Genomic DNA, 16532 nt, shown 5'->3' on the forward strand with positions numbered 1-16532 from the left:
GGAAACAGTGGAAACAGTATCAGACTTTATTGTTTTGGGCTCCAGAATCACTGCAGATGGTGATTGCAGCCATGAAATTAAAAGATGCTTACTTCTCGGAAGAAAAGTTATGACCAAGATAGATAGCATATTGAAAAGCAGAGACATTACTTTGCCGACTAAGGTCCGTCTACTCAAGGCTATGGTTTTTCCTGTGGTCATGTATGGATGTGAGAGTTGGACTGTGAAGAAGGCTGAGTGCCAAAGAATTGATGCTTTTGAACTGTGGTGTTGGAGAAGACTCTTGAGAGTCCCTTGGACTGCAAGGAGATCCAACCAGTCCACTCTGAAGGAGATCAACCCTGGGATTTCTTTGGAAGGAATGATGCTAAAGCTGAAATTCTAGTACTTTGGCCACCTCTGAGAAGAGTTGACTCGTTGGAAATGACTCTGATCCTGGGAGGGATTGGGGGCAGGAGAAGAAGGGGACCACTGAGGATGAGATGGCTGGATGGCATCACAGACTCGATGGACGTGAGTCTGAGTGAACTCCGGGAGATGGTGATGAACAGGGAGGCCTGGCGTGTTGCGATTCATGGGGTCGCAAAGAGTCGGACGCAACTGAGCAACTGAACTGAACTGAACTGAACTGATTCTGAAGGTTGTCTTTTCACCTTGCTTGTAGTTTCCTTTGTTGTACAGAAGCTTTTAATTTTAATTAGGTCTTATTTATTTATTTTTGCTTTTATTTCCAATATTCTGGGAGGTGGGTCATAGAGGATCTTGCTAATCAATGAATATAGTAAAGTTGCAGGATATAAAATAAACACACAGAAATCCTTTGCATTCCTATACACTAACAATGAGAAAACAGAAAGAGAAATTAAGGAAACAATTCCATTTACCATTCCAACAAAAAGAATAAAATACTTAGGAATATATCTACCTAATAAAACAAAAGACCTATATATAGAAAACTATAAAACACTGGTGAAAGAAATCAAAGAGGACACAAATAGATGGAGAAATATACTATGTTCATGGATTGGAAGAATCAATATAGTGAAAATGAGTATACTACCCAAAGCAATCTGTAGATTCAATGCAATCCCTATCAAGCTACCAACGGTATTTTTCAAAGAACTAGAACAAATAATTTCACAATTTGTATGGAAATACAAGAAAAACTCAAATAGGCAAAGCAGTCTTGAGAAAGAAGAATGGAACTGGAGGAATCAACCTACCTGACTTCAGTCTCTACTACAAAGCCACAGTCATCAAGACAGTATGGTACTGGCACAAAGACAGACGTATAGACCAATGGAACAAAATAGAAAGCCCAGAGATAAATCTACCCATTTATGGACACCTTATCTTTGACAAAAGGAGGCAAGAATATACAATGGAGAAAAGACAATCTCTTTAACAAGTGTTGCTTGGAAAACTGGTCAACCACTTGTAAAAGAATGAAACTAGAACACTTTCTAACACCATACACAAAAATAAACTCAAAATGGATTAAAGATCTAAACGTAAGACCAGAAACTATAAAACTCCTAGGGGGAAACATAGACAAAACATTCTCTGACGTAAACCACAGCAAGATCCTCTATGACCCACAGCCCAGAATATTGGAAAAGTTTTTAAAGAGAAGAGAATACTAGACCACCATACCTGCCTCCTGTGAAACCTGTATGCAGGTAAAAAAGCCACAGTTAGAACTAGACTTGGAACAACAGACAGGTTCAAAATTGGGAAAGGAGTCCCTCAAGGCTGTATATTGTCACCCTGCTTATTTAACTAATATTCAGAGTACACCATGGGAAGTGCTGGACTGAATAAAGCACAAGCTGGAATCAAGATGAAAGTGGAAAGTGAAAAATCTGGCTTAAAACTCAACATTCAAAATACAAAGACCATGGCATCTGGTCCTATCACTTCATGGCAAATAGATGGGGAAACAAAGGAAACAATGAAAACAATGAGAGACTTTATTTTCTTGGGCTCCAAAATCACTGTGGACAGTGACTGCAGCCATGAAATTAAAGGATTCTTGCTACTTGGAAGAAAAGCAATGATAAACCGAGACAGTGTATTAGAAACAGGCACATTCTTTTCCAACAAACGTCCATGTTGTCAAAGTTATGATTTTTTTCCAGTAATCTTGTATGGATGAGAGAGTTGTACAATAAACTCTGAGTGCAAAAGAATTGAAGTTTTTGAACTGTGGAGATTTGAGAGTACCTTGGACAGCAAGGAGATAAAACCAGTCAATCCTAAAGGAAATCAACCCTGAATATTCGTTGGAAGGACTGATGCTGAAGCTGAAACTTCAATACTTTGGACCCCAGATGGGAAGAGCTGACTCATTAGAAAAGCCCCTGATACTGGTAAAGATTGAAGGCAGGAGACAGAAATGACAGAGGAGGAGATGGTTGGATGGCATCTCCGAATCAATGGACATGAGCATGAACAAATTCTGGGAGATGGTGAGGGACAGGGAGGCCTAGCATGCTGCAATCCATGGGGTTGTAAAGAGTTGGATACAACTGAGCAACTGAACAACAACATGGGAACTAGAATTTGCTAAGAAGAGTCTGGAGAAGAGGAGTCTCTGCAGGAAAAGAGCTTCATAATTCTACCTAAGAGACACATAATGTTTGGCTAAATATCAAACTCAAAATGCACTAGATTGAACTTCAGGAAGCTAGGCAAAGAAAGACTACCATAGAAATGACAATTAATGGGAAATTGTAAGCTGGAAAATTTGCTGAACTCCCTCAAATCTGTGAATCATTCAAACTTGCTACTCAGAGTAGAGAAAGATATTTAATACATGGACATTTTATTAGATATTTTTAATGGTTTCCATCATGATAAAGGGGCTACACTATCGTTAAGATAAGGACCACTCTAAATCTAGTATCTTAAAAAAGTTTAAGCCTCAAAAAAATCCTGCTGATTTAAAATAAGATATCAGTGAATGCATGTTATATTGATAAAATAAAAGCATTTGTTATAATTATTAGAATATATTAACATTTATTGATTGATGTCCCTAGGACGTGGTTCTGGAGTAACAGAACAAAACACTCCAATGATGGCTGGTTGTTTAGTCTCTAAGTCGTGTCTGACTCCTGTGATCCCATGGACTGTAGCCAGGCTCTTCTGTCCATGGGATTCTCCAGGCAAGAATACTGGAGTGTGTTGTCATTTCCTTCTCCAGAGGATCTTCATGACCCAGGATCAAACCCAGGTCTCCTGCGTTGCAGACAGATTCTTTACTGACTGAACTATGAGGGAAGCAACACCCTAATAATTGTTTTTAAATTAAGATGATCCCCTAATAACTTGTTCTTTCTCTTTCTCTATGTTTCATCCATGTTTGCCCACTTTCCATTTCTTTTTCTCTCCTTTTAATCTAATACGGATGTGAGAGTTGGACTATAAAGAAAGCTGAGCATCTAAGAATTGATGCTTTTGAACTAGGACATTGGAGAAGACTCTTGAGAGTCCCTTGGACTGGATGGAGATCCAATCAATCCATCCTAAAGGAAATCAGTCCTGGGTGTTCATTGGAAGGACTGATGTTGAAGCTGAAACTCCAATACTTTGGCCACCTGATGCAAAGAGCTGACTCATTGGAAAAGACCCTGATGCTGGGAAAGATTGAGGGCAGGAGAAGAAGGGGCTGACAGAGGATGAGATGGTTGGATGGCATCACTGACTCAATGGACATGAGTTTGGGTAAACTCTGGGAGTTAGTGATGGACAGGGAAGCTCATAGGGTCACAAAGAGTCAGACATGACTGAGCGACTGAACTGAACTGAACTGAATCTAAGTAAACCAAGCCTCATTTAAGACCAAAAATCCTTTCCTTTAAACATTTTCACCATAGTTACATCTTTGTACTGTTTCATAAGCTGCTCTGTTATTTTCAGAATCATAAATATCAAGTATAGCATGGATAGCAACAGCTGGTGATCTTAACTGTTATTGTCTCTATTACTACGATCATGAGTCCTCTGACCCTATTTTTCTCATCTCTAATCATGCAGAACTTTTGATGAATAATAATTAACAGATTGACGAATATATGAAAAGAGGTTAATGTTAGGGTGTTATTAGGCAGTGTTTACTTCCACATTGGTTAATTTTCTCTTGAAATTCAGAGAGCATAATAAATGTAACCGAAATTATAGCTTTTATCTTTTGAATCTAGTGTGACAAATTTGTTTTTTGAAAGGTTAGAAAAACTGCGTTGGTATGATTTGATATTTTAAATGGTCAAAAATATTATCTTTTTAGTCATTTTTCGTAGTAGCAAAGAAATGGTGGTTACTTAAAATTTGAAAATCATAGATTTTTTTAGAAAAAATAAAGTATTGAGGATTCATTTTAAAAGTATACATAAAATATACTAAAATTTTCTCATCTATCTCCTTATAAGTAGAATTTAAAGTTGTGCTAGTTATGAATCAAGATACTCTTGAAACTAATACAATATTGTAAATCAACTCTGCTTCAATAAAAATAAAAGAATCTATAAGTAATAAAGTAACATAACTACACAATTTTTTGGGGGGCAGGGGCGTTAGGAATTCTAACAGTGACCTAATCAATTACTCACCCTATTTTTGTTTGCTTGGATGTTACCTATAGTGAAATTCCATTCAGTTTATGATCTTCTTTCAAGGAAATCATATTTTATTTGGGCTGTTAAGTACATTTTTACAATAAACTTAATTGTATATTTAAGAAAATATACAGTCATTGAAGAAAAGAACACTGGTATTCTGGAAGTCAAATATTGCATAAATAAACACCAAACAGAAAATATATTACCTCAAATCCTCTCAAATCCTCAAGTATTTGTTGCCTTATAATGAGCAAGTTAAATGGGTGTAATATTCTTTTTTATCATTATAAAAATTAAAAGTAATCTAAGTGTGTGTGTGTTAGTTACTTAGTTGTATCCGACTCTCTGCAGCCTCATAGACTGTAGCCCATGAGGCCCCTCTATCCACGGGATTCTCCAGGCAAGAATACTGGAGTGGGTTGCCATTTCCTTCTCTAGTCTAAGTAAGGGACCTAATTTATTGTGGATACTTTAGAAGTGTGAATTACATTTTTAGTTGTCATTAGCTGGAAATAATTATTTTATAGTTATAATTTAATAAAATATGATGTCTATAAATGCTATTTCAAAAATATATAAATAGATATAAAGCATGTGAATGTGAACAAATATAAAGATTAATAATGACATAGCAAGAAACATAAATGCAGAAATATATTTCCTGTTGAAAATAGAAGCCACATGCTTTGGTCTTCTGTGAAACAGTGCTTTTTTAAAAACAAATTCCATCTGTCTTCAAAAATCAATTTAGCACAAAACAGAAAAGAAGGAAAAAATGAGTATTTTGTTTAGGTGATAAGAAAGTAATACATACAATCTACCATAATAATTTTTTTAACCACAATAATTTATCTGTCATATACTTTCTCATACTTACAACTACTTCTAGAACTCTTTCCAAAACAGTCTCAGAATCCATTCTATAAGAGTTCTAGCTTTAATACTACTTTTAGCTCTCAGATTAACTTTCTTCCTAGTACCCAGATATCAGAAAAGTATAAATAACTGGCTAAGTAACAGAACAACCTTTCATGAGTGACTAGGGAGGGGGAAAAATGTGGGTCAAGTCAGTAGTGTCTGTGGACGGAAGGAGAATGAGAAGGGCTGGTAAAAATCATTAAAATATCTATATATATTTAAGATTGTTTATTGGAAAACTCAGATGTTTTCAGGGAAAACATACAATCGTAAGTGTTTAAATACATTGTTTTAAGGCCGCTGCAGCTATAGAAAATTGTTCTGTTATGTGGAAGTATCTGCCACATTTCCAGCTTCAAATTCCCCACAGTGTAGAATTATCTTATTATTGTGTCAATATTGATATTTCTTTCATTGCATAATTTATACCTTCTTTTCAAATAAATAGAAGAGAAGGATAAAGGGAAAACAGAAGAACAAACACCTCCTTTCCCACCAAAATGTTTTCATTCCTTTCCAGCTGTGTTGTTATTTATTCCATTCTGCCTTTCAAGATGACTTGTTCCTGGCATTCTAAGTTAAAAATAAGTGGTCATTTACACTCTAATTATATCATAGATTGAACCTTTTTTTCTATAGTATTTTAGGATCAGAAATCATTTCACCCTAAGCTATTACTTTTACCTGTATTTTCTTGGAAAGTGTTCAAAGATTTGCATTTCCTTAGTATGAAGGGAATTTTACAGTTGGACTTTAATTGAAAAACCTATTTAAAAATAAAATTTAAGAACAAGAATAAGAATTTAAACTTTAGAATAAGAATTTCTCTGAAGATTATTCCTAGAGTATACCATTTGAATGTTTACTGAAACAGATATGATATTTGATTGTACCTTGACTTTTAGATTTTACTAAAAGATTCTAACACCCCTTCCCCCAACCTCAGCCAACTACCTCTCAGGAGATCTTATTTGGACCTTCACTGGCTGTGTTGATAGTAATACTTCCTAAGACCCACCTTGATTTCACACACCAGAATTTCTGGGTCTCGGTGAGTGACCACAACATAAAAGCCTTCCATTTATGCATATTAGTTTAAAATGAGTTTTCTCATACTTGGGCCTGGTAAGAATTTTTCTGTCACTAAATTATGAGCTATAGTTCTTGCTTATGTGAAATAACAATGACATGAAACCACCACAAAGTATATAAGAAAAAAAAAAGTAAGATAAACTGTTCAATTAAAACTTTTTTAATATTATATATGTGTGTGTATATATATATATATATATATACACATATATATATATATATGTATGTATATATATACCAGAGAAGGCAATGGCACCCCACTTCAGTACTCTTGCCTGGAAACCCCCATGGACGGAGAAGCCTGGTAGGCTGCAGTCCATGAGGTTGCTAAGAGTCCGACACGACTTCACTTTCACTTTTTCATTTTCATGCATTGGAGAAGGAAATGACAACCCACTCCAGCGTTCTTGCCTGGAGAATCCCAAGGACGGAGGAGCCTGATAGACTGCTGTCTATGGGGTCGCACAGAGTCGGACACGACTGAAGCTACTTAGCAGCAGCAGCAGCAGCAGCAGCAGCAGCATATATATATATATACACACACACATAGATATTATCTTTAAAAATATAATCCAGTATATAAAAGTTAAGTCTGTATGGAAAATTATTATGAATGTGTACTTTCTTACTCTTCTCTGCTTCTCACAGAACATAGACAATTTGTTTTCCCAGAAAATTGAAACAGAATAGCAAAACCCAGACCTTTGTGTTTTAACTGTAAAAACATTTTATGACAAAGTTAGCCACTGTAGTATTCTGAGAACTTTCTACTAAATAACATTATTGCCTAAAAGACACATGATGGTGGTTAATCCATATCACTCTGATGGTGATGAATATTTATATTGCCAAATGGTTAGGCAACATATTTATTTGGCTTCAGGCTCAGTAGAATAATAAATCAAATATATTGGATGCTTTGAATTTCATTTTTGTACCAATTACTAATATAAAGTTGTACAATCTCAAAATTTTGACTAGAAAAAATGTCAAGTCAATAAATTATGAACTGCCCCAGCTGGGTATATTCATTTGTTAGATGATGACATAATATAAACTAATTCTAAGCTTCTTTCCAAGTTCAGTGATTATAATTTGAGATAGTTTTATATTTAATGAAATTTGTATTTAGTCCCATCAAACAACTGTCATCTCTTTTATTCTTTAGAAAGTCACTAAATATCTATTTCAACTTCATGGCCACATTATTTGAATATGAAATGGTAGAGATAGTCCCTAAAAAATTAGATTAACTTCTCCATACACACGCACGTGCATATGCACACACTTGCACCATATTTTTATTATTTATTGTTATTTTGGAAATTTGGGCCCAAGAAATAATATGAAATAGAATTATCATATAAAGCATCATATTAGTATTTTCTCACACACAGTGATTCTATGGTGAGATGAAAATTGAAAAAAATTGACATGTAATTAAAAGTTTTTTGTATTAGAATAATTGTAAACAGTATTGATACAACAAAAGATACTAGGTAGATTAATGGAATAATTATATGATTGAAATGGTTCAAATATTGCAGTGATTATATTATTTGCTAAGCAAGAAAAGAAATAGAAACAAACAAAAAAATGCAATTATCAAAGATTCCTTTTTTTTTTTTTTTTTTTTTACTCCCCTCCCATCTCCCTCCCCACAACATCTCTCTGGGTCATCCCCATGCACCAGCCCCAAGCAAGCTGCACCCTACGTCAGACATGGACTGGCGATTCAATTCTTACATGACAGTATACATGTTAGAATTCGCATTCTCCCAAATCATCCCACCCTCTCCCTCTCCCTCTGAGTCCAAAAGTCCGTTATACACATCTGTGTCTTTTTTGCTGTCTTGCATACAGGGTCGTCATTGCCATCTTTCTAAATTCCATATATATGTGATAGTATACTGTATTGGTGTTTTTCTTTCTGGCTTACTTCACTCTGTATAATCAGCTCCAGTTTCATCCATCTCATCAGAACTGATTCAAATGAATTCTTTTTAACAGCTGAGTAATACTCCATTGTGTATATGTACCACAGCTTTCTTATCCATTCATCTGCTGATGGACATCTAGGTTGTTTCCATGTCCTGGCTATTATAAACAGTGCTGCGATGAACATTGGGGTACATGTGTCTCTTTCAATTCTGGTTTCCTCGGTGTGTATGCCCAGCAGTGGGATTGCTGGGTCATAAGGGAGTTCTATTTGCAAATTTTTAAGGAATCTCCACACTGTTCTCCATAGTGGCTGTACTAGTTTGCATTCCCACCAACAGTGTAGGAGGGTTCCCTTTTCTCCACACCCTCTCCAGCATTTATTGCTTGCAGATTTTTGGATCGCAGCCATTCTGACTGGTGTGAAGTGGTACCTCATTGTGGTTTTGATTTGCATTTCTCTAATAATGAGTGATGTTGAGCATCTTTTCATGTGTTTGTTAGCCTTCCGTATGTCTTCTTTGGAGAAATGTCTATTTAGTTCTTTGGCCCATTTTTTGATTGGGTCGTTTATTTTTCTGGAATTGAGCTGCATAAGTTGCTTGATATATTTTTGAGATTAGTTGTTTGTCAGTTGCTTCATTTGCTATTATTTTCTCCCATTCAGAAGGCTGTCTTTTCACCTTGCTTATATTTTCCTTTGTTGTGCAGAGCTTTTAATTTTAATTAGATGCCATTTGTTTATTTTTGCTTTTATTTCCAGAATTCTTAGAGGTGGATCATAGAGGATCCTGCTGTGATTTATGTCTGGAGAGTGTTTTGCCTATGTTCTCCTCTAGGAGTTTTATAGTTTCTGATCTTACATTTAGATCTTTAATCCATTTTGAATTTATTTTTGTGTACGGTGTTAGAAAGTGATCTAGTTTCATTCTTTTACAAGTGGTTGACCAGTTTTCCCAGCACCACTTGTTAAAGAGATTGTCTTTACTCCATTGTATATTCTTGCCTCCTTTGTCAAAGATAAGGTGTCCATATGTGTGTGGATTTATCCCTGGGCTTTCTATTTTGTTCCATTGATCTACATGTCTGTCTTTGTGCCAGTACCATACTGTCTTTATGACTGTGGCTTTGTAGTAGAGCCTGAAGTCAGGCAAGTTGATTCCTCCAGTTCCATTCTTCTTTCTCAAGATTGCTTTGGCTATTCGAGGTTTTTTGTATTTCCATACAAATCTTGAAATTATTTGTTCTAGTTCTGTGAGAAATGTGGCTGGTAGCTTGACAGGGATTGCATTGAATTTGTAAATTGCTTTGGGTAGTATACTCATTTTCACTATATTGATTCTTCCGATCCATGAACATGGTATATTTCTCCATCTATTAGTGTCCTCTTTGATTTCTTTCATCAGTGTTTTATAGTTTTCTATATATAGGTCTTTAGTTTCTTTAGGTAGATATATTCCTAAGTATTTTATTCTTTTTGTTGCAATGGTGATTTTTTTCTTTATATGACCAGTAAAGTCAGATTTTGTATCTTGTTATCCAAGAAGTACAAAGGATTTGTAACTATATATATATATGCCTACTCTTTGGTTACTTTATTGAAAGGAGAGAGTAAATGACTTACAAACCTGTGCATTAAAACAAAGAAAAATAACTTGAAAATAAGTGTGTGTGTCTGTATATATTTGTGTGTGTTCTTAGTCGCTCAATCATGTCTGGCTCTCTGTGGCCCCATGGACTGCAGTTTGCCAGACAGCTCTGTCCGTGGAATTTTCCAGGCAAGAATATTGGAGTGGGTTGCCTTTTTCCACTCCATGGGATCTTCAGGACCCAGGTTTCAAGCTTGTGTCTTTTGTGTCTCCTCCATTTCAGGCAGATTCCTTACCACTATCGCCACCTGGGAAGCCCCCAAAATATGTGAAGGCATTTCAGGAGTCATCATCATCATAGCTTTTGTTAAAGAACTGCCACCTATCCATAACCAAAATACCACTTTTGTGAGGATATATGATAGTCATACAGTGAATTATTTCACCTACTGAATGGCTTTGTCCTTATTTTTCCAGTCATGCTATTCTATTCATCAAATACATATTCTAGATCTTCAGTTTTGAGGTATGTAATTACTGTAATATTCAGCATATTTATTGGTTCTAGACAGTACATATTGAGATTCAAATTTTCCAATTATCTTATCAAAAGTTGATAATAAACTGTTCTCAAACTACATGTTAATAAACAAACTACTTTCATCAACTTATAAAGCCAATACCAAATAGCTGTTAAATAATGCATCATTTTTCTATAACATCTTCTTTTATATAAACTGAATCTTCTCTCTCTACTGTCCCACAAAGATGAACATCCTCTAAACCAACAGATTGTTTGTTATTTCAAGATCCTCATAAAGATGCATAGCAATTTCTGTCAAAATAACTTTCTGCAAAATATTAATCATTGTAATAGCAACATATTAATTGATGATTGTATGCAAGCAAGGGCTTCTTTGGTGGCCCAGCAGTAAGGAATCTGCCTGCCAATTCAAGAGGTGCATTTTGATCCCTGGGTAGAGAAAATCCCATGGAGAAGGAAGTGACCCACTTCAGTATTCTTGCTTGGGAAATCCAACAGACAGAGGAGCTTGAGGGTTACAGTCCATGGTGTCACAAAAGTCAGACACAACTTAGAGACTAATCCACCACTACCACCTTGCAAGCAAGGGCTGGGTACTTTGTAAGGTAGGTACTCACCTTTTGTGTGAATAAATGTAGTTATTTTTCAATCAATAGAGTTGGTTAAGCAGTGGACCAGGAATTTGAATACAGCTTAGTTTAACTTTGCTATGCTGTAGCATATATTTCTTCAAGTACTTCTTCAGGAAAGTAACATGTGTCATCTAAGACTTGCTCAAATCAGTGGATGTAAACCATTGTGGTGATTTTCAAATATATCTGCTTACATTTTACTTGAAGTCTTCCCTGGTGGCTCAAACGGTAAAGCATCTGCCTGCAGTATGGGAGACCCAGGTTTGATCTCTGGGTTGGGAAGATCCCTTGGAGAACGAAATGGCAACCCACTCTAGTACTCTTGCCTGGAAAATTCCATGGACTGAGAGGCTCCTCAGAGCCTGGTAGGCTACAGTCCATGGGGTCGCAAAGAGTCGGACATGACTGAGTGACTTCACTTTACATTTTACTTTGTCTTGTTATTCTTTCACTCAACTTTCCTTTCTTAAGGAATCTTCTCTCAAAATTCTGTCCTCATTGCATCTTCTTAACTAGCATTTTAGTATAATGCTGTAGGAATCTCAATAAACAGTGTTCATTACTCATACTGATATCTGTAATGTTTTCACTAAGGCTCATAACTAAGATGTTTATGGTACTATTGCAAGTCATGTATGACTACTAAACTTGAGGGGTCCTTAAGTATTAATACTCATGTGAAATGCTGGGCTGGATGAATCACAAGCTGGAATCATTTGCCGGAAAAAAATAACAACCTCAGATATGCAGGTGATACCACTTTAATGTCAGAAATTGACGAGGAACTAAAGAGCTTCTTAATGAGGGTAAAGGAGGAGATTAAAATGTTGGCTTAACACTCAACATTCAGACAACTAATATCCTGGCTTCTAGTATCATCACTTCATGGCAAATAGATGGGGAAACAGCGGAAACAGTGAGAGACTAATTTGGGGGCTCCAAAATCCCTGCAGATGGTGACTGCAGCCATGAAATTAAAAGACGCTTGCTCCTTGGGAAAAAAGCTATGACAAACCTAGACAGCATATTGAAAAGCAGAGACATTACTTTGCCGACAAAAGTCTGTCTAGTCAAAGCCATGGTTTTTCCAGTGGTCATGTGTGGATGTGAGATTTGGATCATAAAGAAGGCTGAGCACTGAAGAATTATGCTTTTGAACTGTGGTGTTGGAGAAGACTTCTGAGAGTCCCTTGGACTGCAAGATCAAGCCAGTCAAACCTAAAGGAAATTAACCCTGTATATTCATTAGAAGGACTGATGCTGAACTTGAAGCTCCAATATTTTGGCCACCCGGTGTGAAGAGTTGACTCATTGGAAAAGACCCTGATGGTGGGAACAATTGCAGGCCAAGAAGGGGACAGCAGAGGATGAGATGGTTAAATAGCATCACTGACTCAATTGATGTGAATTTGAGAAACTTCAGGAGATAGTGAAGGACAGAGAAGAATGTCATGCTGCAGTCCATGGAGTCACAAAGAATCAGACACAATTTGGTGACTGCCTAAGAACAAAGTATTGATACCTCATACCAGCGACAGAATTTGAAGCTAATGTTATGGACTGAGATGAATTGGAGAACAAATGCCTTTCATGTTTAAGACTGTTAAAATCACAATGTATTTTAAGCGTTTCACGTTGAAGGCAGATTATTTACCAACTGAAACACAAGGGAAGCCCTTGGAAATATATAGCATGTACAAAAGTGGGAACTAAATATGTGAATTTTTAAATTGCATTATGATCGATGTAACCAGTCTAATGATCTAAATTGTTAGTGCATTTTATTTAAATGAATTGAAAATGTTTAATTTTACTTGGATTCATTTAAAGCTATATGTAATACTAACAATTGTTATCTTTTTTGAAAATAATTATTATAATTTTGTTTATTTATTTGCTGACCATAGTTGATTTTTGTTGCTGCATGGGCTTTTCTCTAGTTGTGGCACGTGGGTGCTACTCTCTAGCTGAGGTCGTGGGCTTCTCAATGTAATGACTTCTCTTGTGGGAGCACAGGCTCTAGAGCAATCAGGCTTCAGTAGTTATGGCATGTGGGCTCAGTAGTTGCAGCTCTTGGAGCTCTAGAGTGCAGACTCTAGAGCATGGGTTTAGTTGCTCTGTGCTGTATGGGATTTTTCTGGATCAGGGTTCAAACCTGTGTCTCCTGCATTGACAGGCAGATTCTTTACCACTGAGTCCCCAGGGAAGCCCATATTTTGTAAGCACCAAAATAAGGTGGAGATGATTGAGTTTTAGCTAATCAGAAGTATATTACTGATAGTATTCAGCATGTTGTTTTGCCTCACCAAGAGTCTCAGAACCCATTTTATTACAGGTACAAAAATTAAATACAATGGCTTAAGCAAAAATATAGTCTATTGGTTCACATAAAAAAGTCAATCAGTAATCATGACTTCAGACATGATATGGTACAGGGCCAAATCAATGTCATCATTTGCATTGCTTGGCTTTCTTTCCATAATGCTGCTTCTACTGTTAAGCTCTGAGTGGTGATCCCAGAAACTTCCAGCTAAGCAATGAGAGAAAAAGTAACATTAGGATTTAGTTCTCTTTTCTTCATTGACCTGTCTTGAGTCATCTGCTTCTCACTGTACTATCTCTGTGACAGACAATGATAGAGTAGGTTAATTGGCTTAGCAAACTTGCTACATCTCTGGGGTTTTGGATGGAGCCAAGTTTTTGACTTTGTGGATCAAAATAAACTGTGGAAAATTCTGAAAGAGATGGGAATACCAGACCACCTAACCTGCCTCTTGAGAAATCTGTATGCAGGCCAGGAAGCAACAGTTAGAACTGGACATGGAACAACAGATTGGTTCCAAATAGGAAAAGGAGTACATCAAGGCTGTATATTGTCACTCTGCTTATTTAACTTCTATGCAGAGTACATCATGAGAAACACTGGTCTGGAAGAAGCACAAGCTGGAATGAAGATTGCTGGGAGAAATATCAATAACCTCATATATGCAGATGACACCACCCTTATGGCAGAAAGAGAAGAGGAGCTAAAAAGCCTCTTGATGAAAGTGAAAGAGGAGAGGGAAAAGTTGGCCTAAAGCTCAACATTCAGAAAAGGAAGATCGTGGCATCTGGTCCCATCACTCCGTGGGAAATAGACGGAGAAACAGTGGAAACAGTGTCAGACTTTATTTTCTTGGGCTCCAGAATCACTGCAGATGGTGACTGCAGCCATGAAATTAAAAGACGCTTACTCCTTGGAAGAAAAGTTAATACCAACCTAGATAGCATATTCAAAAGCAGAGACATTACTTTGCCAACTAAGGTCCGTCTTGTCAAGGCTATGGTTTTTCCAGTGGTCATGTATGGATGTGAGAGTTGGACTGTGAAGAAGGCTGAGCGTTGAAGAATTGATGCTTTAGAACTGTGGTGTTGGAGAAGACTCTTGAGAGTCCCTTGGACTGCAAGGAGATCCAACCAGTCCATTCTGAAGGAGATCAACCCTGGGATTTCTTTGGAGGGAATGATGCTAAAGCTGAAATTCCAGTACTTTGGCCACCTCATGAGAAGAGTTGACTCATTGGAAAAGACTCTGATGCTGGGAGGGACTGGGGGCAGGAGGAGAAGGGGACGACAGAGTATGAAATGGCTGGATCACTGACTCGATGCACACGAGTCTGAGTGAACTCCGGGACTTGGTGATGGACATGGAGGTCTGGCGTGTTGCGATTCATGGGGTTGCAAAGAGTTGGACACGACTAAGTGACTGAACTGAACTGAACTGAAGTTTCTAGAAAATGCATGGAATATTGAGTATGATTGCCATTAGGAAAGGAAACTAATTTCACAATAAAAAACAAATTAAACAAGATGAAAACACAAACTCACCAAACAAACCAAACAAAAACCTTTGAATGTCTATGATAGGTCTTACTGAGACCTTTAAGGGGCTTCCCTGGTGGCTCAGCTGGTAAAAACTCCACCTGCAATGCAGGAGACCTGGATTCCATCCTGGGTTGGGAAGATCCCTTGGAAGAGAGAATGACAATCCACTCCAGTATTCTTGCCTGGAGACTCCCCATGGACAGAGGAGCCTGGTGGGCTACAGTCTTTGGGGATGCAAAGAGTTGGACATCACTGAGCAACTAAGCATGCACACAAGACCTATGAGAACTATATTCTAACTTTCCTCCTCCTCTCTTTTTGTAGCAATTGTGTTTAGATTTTTCATATTCACCTATATGACTTGTAATATTTTTCCATAATTCTGTGATATATCTTTTCTATTTTCTTAGTATAAAATTTTGATTATTAATGTAAGTAAAAATATCAATAAGAATAAATAATTTGTTTTCCTCAGATGATTAGGATCACTTCCATTTATTTTTTGGTATTGCATAAAAAGAATCATTATACCAATGATGAAATGCCAGACAAGAAGTTACACATAAAAGGGAATTTTTATAAAATTAAGAAAATGTGCAATAAAACAAATCTGCTCCTTTTTAAAAGGTAAAATAAGAAACAAAAATAATTTTGATTGAGATACTTCTTTTTGTACAATTTTGTTTGGTTCTTGGGCAACAAGAAGAAGTTGCAAACTCAGAGATGAAACATTCTTCTCAAAATTTGTCTCATGAATCAGCATCTTTAGGACAGACCTGTTTCTGTACAGCCTCACTCCCAACAGCTTTGAATGACAGCACAACTGAATGCTCAGCACTGATAACATTTAGCTGTCTGTCCTCATATCATTGCATGATTCTAGTGTCCAAATATCTTTTATTTAGCTTGATTTGTCTTTGCTTATAGTTGCTTTGCAAAGATTTCTGCTATTTTTGTACTACTGATTTCACTCCCTTTTGCTTTCTCTTTATATTCCTGGGAATAATCCCTCTAATATTTCCCCAGGCATTTACAATTTTGAATATATATCTTTGCTTAAAAAAATAGCTTTTTAATATAAAAGCATTTAATGAAACAAAAAAGGAGTAGAGAATGACTATTTGACTAATGACAGTGAATATGTCTTACTGGAATCTTAAAGAGATTTTTACTTGCCATTTTAATGTAGTCCATGGAAAAATAAAGTTTCCTCTAAAACAATATTTTTCCACATAGTGTCAGACTTTATTTTTTGGGGCTCCAAAATCACTGGAGGTGGTGATTGCAGGCATGAAATTAAAAGACGCTTACTCCTTGGAAGGAAATTTATGACCAA

The sequence above is a fragment of the Capra hircus genome, chromosome 7 (genome assembly GCF_001704415.2).
Source record: "Capra hircus breed San Clemente chromosome 7, ASM170441v1, whole genome shotgun sequence".
NCBI lineage: Eukaryota > Metazoa > Chordata > Mammalia > Artiodactyla > Bovidae > Capra > Capra hircus.